Source organism: Hyla sarda, chromosome 1 (assembly GCF_029499605.1).
Source record: "Hyla sarda isolate aHylSar1 chromosome 1, aHylSar1.hap1, whole genome shotgun sequence".
Taxonomy (NCBI): Eukaryota; Metazoa; Chordata; class Amphibia; order Anura; family Hylidae; genus Hyla; species Hyla sarda.
The window spans coordinates 519,489,985-519,495,984 of NC_079189.1; positions in this window are offsets into that span (position 1 = coordinate 519,489,985).

Genomic DNA, 6,000 nt, shown 5'->3' on the forward strand with positions numbered 1-6,000 from the left:
CTGAATTACCCCCCATAGTTTCTAGAGAGGAATGTTCAACCTTAAAGTGTTTTTTTTTTTCTTAAATCAACTGGTGCCAGAAAGTAAAACAGATTTGTAAATGACTTCTAATAAAAAATCTTTCCCCTTCCATTTGTTTTTAGCAGCTGTATGCTACAGAGGAAATTCTTTTTTTTTTTTATTTCTTTTTTGTCTTGTCCACAGTGCTCTGATGCACATATCAAGAATTGTCCAGAGCAGGAGAAAATCCCCATTGCAAATCTATGCTGCTCTGGATAGTTCCTGACATGGACAGAGGTGTCAGCAGAGAGCACTGTGGACAAAGACAAAAAAGAAATTCAAAAATAAAAGAATTTCATCTGTAGCATGCAGCGGAAGGGTAAGATTTTTAAATTAAAATAATTTACAATTTAAAAAAAAATAAAAATCCACTGGAGTACCCCTTTAAGGCTAGGATTCCACAGAGGTTTTTTTCCCACCAGCAAAAATGCCAGGAAAAACTGCCAGAAAAACTGCCAAAGCTTTTTCCTGCATTTGACAGTTTTTCTGGCATTTTTCCTGGTGTGTCGAATTTGTACCCTGTGGCAGTTTTTTCACTGCCTTCAGGTACCACTCTGTGGGTCGGATGCTAAGCGCCCGGTCCACAGAGTATAAGGAGGTGAGGAGTGATGTATAGCATCACTATTCACCTCCCCAGGCCTATACAGGGGTGCATAGTGTATCCATGTATATTGTACAGGAGCTGGGAATCCTGTCACCAGACTGACATGACTCCCTGCTCCTATAGCCCCTTTGGGCGGTATACAGAATATGCAGCTATCTATAGATAGCTGTATATAGTGTATACAGAAGACAAGGTCCACTTACCTATCTCGCTCGTGTCCCCGCCAGGTCCGTGTAGCTCTGCCCCTAGTGATGATGTCATTAGGGGCGGAGCTACAGATTGGAACCAGGCTGGTAAGGGTGTGAGGCTCTGTTCACATTGTATGTTTTGTGTAATGTGAACAGCCCCTTCTGCCAGTGTCTTTCCAGACAGGGAGACTCCAGCTGTTGCTAAACTACAACTCCCAGCATGCCCAGACAGTCTAAGGCTGTCTGGGCATGCTGGGAGTTGTAGTTTTGCAACAATTGGAGGTTCTCTGTTTGGGAAGACATTGCATTATGGGCGCTCCCCAGCAGAGAGCGCTAAAAATGTCCTAACCAATTGTTTGTGTTTCTTTTTTCTTTGAATAAAATGGCTAACAAGGGCTTGTGGGGTGTGTAAAAATATGGGGAACTCTATGCATTTTTATTATTTATTTATGAAATAAACTGCATAGGGTTCTTCATATTTTTATTCACAGCCAGATAGCAACCAAGCAGCAACAGCCTGATGTTACCAGGGTGGGCCATTGTTACTGGCCCTCCCCAGCCTAAATAATGCCAGCCTGTTACCGCCTAGGCATAGAAATGCCATTTTTGATGCTCCGGGCTTGTTGCTATCGGCTCTTACCGGCACCCCTGTGACGGTGGGTATCGGGGTAATAATTGGGGTTAGCGCTAGTTGTTTTTAGGGCTAACGCTAAGCCCCGGCTTAGTAATGGATTCCATTAATAAGACATCTTCCACTACTAAGCCTGAAAATTCAATTAAAAAAAATTAGACATTGGAAAAATTATTTTAAAAAACACTCCCCCACAGCCCTCGTTAGTCATTTTATTAAAAGGAAAAAAATTCAGGTAATCCACAGTAGTCCTCCGAATCCGCCGTAATCCTCTGCATACATGGATCTGAAACAAGAAGAAATAAAAACACAAAAAATTGGTGAGGATATTTTTTGGCGCTCTCCGCTGGGGAGAGAGCCCTTACTTATGGCAATGTCTTCCCAAACAGGGAGCTTCCAATTGTTGCAAAATACAACTCCCAGCATGCCCAGACAGCCTTTGGCTGTCTGGGCATGCTGGGAGTTGTAGTTTAGCAACAGCTGGAGTCTCCCTGTCTGGGAGGACACTGGCAGAAGGGTCTGGTCACATTATTCAAAACGTACAATGTGAACAGAGCCTCACACCCTTACCAGCCTGGCTTCTGTCTTTAGCTACGCCTAATGACATCATCACTAGGGATGGAGCTACACTGACCACGCCGAGACTGGAGGGAGGTAAGGGGACTTCTTCGTCTTCTGTATGCACTATATACAGCTATGTATAGATAACTGTATATAGTGTCTTCCGCCCAAAGGGTTAACCTACGCTATCCAGTAGTATAAGCTAACTCTTTCCTTGCCAGGCTGGCGCACAGCTCAGCAAGGGGTAAGTGGGCAAGCAATGTGTATACAATACTAATAGACAGATCGCAGCGGCCAGAGGGTGTCACTTCTCACCCCCGCTGCAATTCTCTGGTATAATCTATAGAAACGGGTGGCAGCCGCACTAGCCTGGTCCCCTGCCTGCACTATACTCCGCTGTGATGTGAAGTTCTCTTCACTTCACAGATTCATATTTCCTGCTGAGAGCTGTGATTGGCCAGATAGTGTTGGCCACTCACAGCTTTCAGTGGTATATTTGAATGGCTGTAGTTTCTGTACTAATAGAAAGATTGCCCGGGTGTCAATTCTGACACCCATTGCAATCTGTCTATTAATGCAGGTACTACAGCTCCCAGCATGGAGCAGAGTGTGCTCCATGTTGGGAGTAGTAGTACCTTCAGTTAAGGTCAGAATACAGCGAGTGTCACTCCTGACACCCGCTGCCATCCACTATGATGTGAGGTTATCTTCACATCACAGATTCATATACAGTGCGGGCAGGGGACCAGGCTTGTGCGGCTGCCACCCGCTTCTATAGATTATACCAGAGAACCGCAACAGGTGTAAGAAGTGACACCCTCTGGCCACTGCCATCTGTCTATAAGTACAGGTACTACTACTCCCATCATGGAACAGTCTGTTCCATGCTGGGAGTAGTAGCACCACCTAAAAAATCTAAAAAAAAAAAAAAAGTTCAAAAAGTAAAACAACACACATTTTATTAAATACATAATGAAAATACATTTCTAATAAAAAGTTTTACAAAAGTTTTATAATTAACTGGCCCCTTTCTACATTTTATTTTGCCGGCTAGATTTTTAGTTCTCTGCCTGCCCACATAAATTGATCCCTGTTTAAAAATTAATAAAAAATTTATTCTAAAAAATATAAATTTTGTTAAGTACAATTTTTTCCATCACAACTGTATCTTTAAAAAAAAAAATGAAAATGGTACCCTACGAAATTTAATAAAAAAAAAAAAAGGTATCTCCATCGCTTCTTTGGATCGCTAAAGTCCAAAAAAGAAACAAAAAATGGTGATTTCTCATTGATTTACAGCAAACATCTGGCCGCAGTGTTTTTTGGCCCAAAAAAAGCCATGCGGAAGAATTGGTGTTTTTCTTGGTGTTCGAATTCAGATTCATTTCTGCATTTCACTTAGGCTGGGTTCACATATATCAGGCGTCTGGCATAGTTTCCCTCTGAAGTGCATCAGAGGGAAACTGATGCTAGACCTGATCCCATTCATTTGAATGGGACAGTTCACAATCATCTAGGGTCTCAATTTTGATGCCGGATGGTTGGACATGCCAGGTATGTAGGTAATTAGTTAGGCATCCATAGAGAGATGCAAAGGCCACAGCACCAGTCTGGAGGCTCCGGTCAGTGAAAATAGAGCAATGCTTGATAAAGGCTCATATGGAGCCGAAATCCCGCTTTTTGTAACCAATAAAATTCAGCTCTATTTTCACTGAACGGAGCCTCCAGACTGGTGCTGTGGCCTTTGCATCTCTCTATGGTTGTTTGCTGGTATGCAGTCCAGGTGACCACGGCCACAGTGGATGGGTCCAGTGCTGTTTTCCACCTACCTTCTGTGGTTAGGCATCCAGGTGCAAAGTTAGGTAGCCAGGGCTTAGTCAAGTAGGTAGCCAGCACCCCCTCCACCCAGTGGTGAATCCAGAGTCTAGTTTCAGGAGGGGCATTATAAAAAAAAAAACCCTATGTAATTAGTAGGTAGCCCTCCTATTAGTTTTGTAGTTTGTCCCCATTTTATCTAGGTAGGAACATAGTAGATAGTCCCTCACATTAGGTGTAGGCAGCAGAGTTCCCTCACATTAGGTGTAGGCAGCAGAGTTCCTCCATAGTGGGTGTAGGCAGCAGAGTTCCCCCAGTAGGTGTAGGCAACAGAGTTCCCCCCACAGTAGGTGTAGGCAGATGAGTTCCCCCACAGTTGGTGTAGGCAGCAGGGTCCCCCAACAGTTGGTGTAGGATGCAGGGTCCCCCCACACTAGATGTAGGCAGCAGGATCCCCCCACAGTAGGTGTAGGCAGTAGGGTCCCCCCACAGTAGGTGTAGGCAGCAGAGTTTTCCCCCTCCCCACCAAAAGGGGTAGGGATCAGAGTTAGAGTCCACCAAGTAGGTGTAGACAGCAGAGTTAGAGTAGTTAGAGTCCCCCCAAGTAGGTTTAGACAGCAGAGTTAGAGTCCCCCTCAGTAGGTGTAGGCAGCAGAGTTAGAGTCCCCCCCAGTAGGTGTAGGCAGCAGAGCTAGAGTCCCTCCAGTATGTGTAGGCAGCAGTGTAAGAGCCCCCCAGTAGGTGTAGACAGCAAAGCTAGAGTCCCCCCAGTAGCTGTAGACAGCAGAGTTAGAGCCCCCCCCCGTATGTGTAGACTGCAGAGTTAGAGCACCCCCCTCCCCAGTAGTTGTAGGCAGCAATGTTAGAGTCCACACCTCCAGTAGGTGTAGACAGCAGAGTTAGAGTCCCCCCCAGTAGGTGTAGACAACAGAGTTAGAGTTCCTCCCAGTAGGTGCAGGCAGCAGAGTTAGAGCCCCCCCCAGTAGGTGTAGACAGCAGAGATAGAGCCGCCCCTTCGCATTAGTTGTAGGCAGCAATGTTAGAGTCCACCCCTCCAGTAGGTGTAGACAGCAGAGTTAGAGTCTCCTCCCCAAGTAGATGTAGACAGCAGAGTTAGAGTCCCCCCCAGTAGGTCAGTAGGTGTAGACAGTAAGAGCCCCCCCCCAGTAGGTGTAGACAGCAGAGTTATAGTCCCCCCCAGTAGGTGTAGGTAGCAGAATTAGAGTCCCCCCCCAGTAGGTGTAGGCAGCAGAGCTAGAGTCCCCCCAGTATGTGTAGGCAGCAGTGTAAGAGCCCCCCAGTAGGTGTAGACAACAAAGCTAGAGTCCCCCCAGTAGCTTTAGACAGCAGAGTTAGAGTTCCCCCCAGTAGGTGTAGACAGCAGTTAGAATTCCCCCTCAGTAGGTGTAGGCAACAGAGTTAGAGTCCCCCCAAGTAGGTGGAGACAGCAGAGTTAGAGTCCCCCCCCCCCCCCGTATGTGTAGACAGCAGATTTAGAGCAGCCCCCCCCTCCCCAGTAGTTGTAGGAAGCAATGTTAGAGTCCACACCTCCAGTAGGTGTAGACAGCAGAGTTAGAGTCCCCCCAGTAGCTGTAGACAACAGAGTTAGAGTCCCCCCAGTAGGTGTAGGCAGCAGAGTTAGAGTCCCCCCCCCAGCAGGTGTAGACAGCAGAGTTAGAGCCCCCCCTCCCCATTAGTTGTAGGCAGCAATGTTAGAGTCCACCCCTCCAGTAGGTGTAGACAGCAGAGTTAGAGTCCCCCCCGGTAGGTGTAGGCAGCAGAGTTAGAGTCCCCCCAGTAGGTGTAGGCAGCAGAGTTAGAGTCCCCCCTTCCAGTAGGTGTAAGAAGCAGAGTTAGAGTCTCCCCCCCCTCCCCCAGTAGGTGTAGACAGCAGGGTTAGAGTCCCCCCAGTAAGTGTAGGCAGGTGTAAACAGGTGTAGGCAGCAGAGTTTTCCCCCTCCCTCCTTCCCAGGTAAAAAAAAATTATGCTCACATGTCCCATGCAGCGATCTTCTCCGGAGCGCAGCAGTGGCCCGCATCTTCCTTACTCCACAGTGCAGGTGCGGATGAGTGACACCATCGGCGCCTGCGCTGCGTGGGGGGAGAGGTCACGTCTCCTCTGTGTAAGTTGCAGACACGGC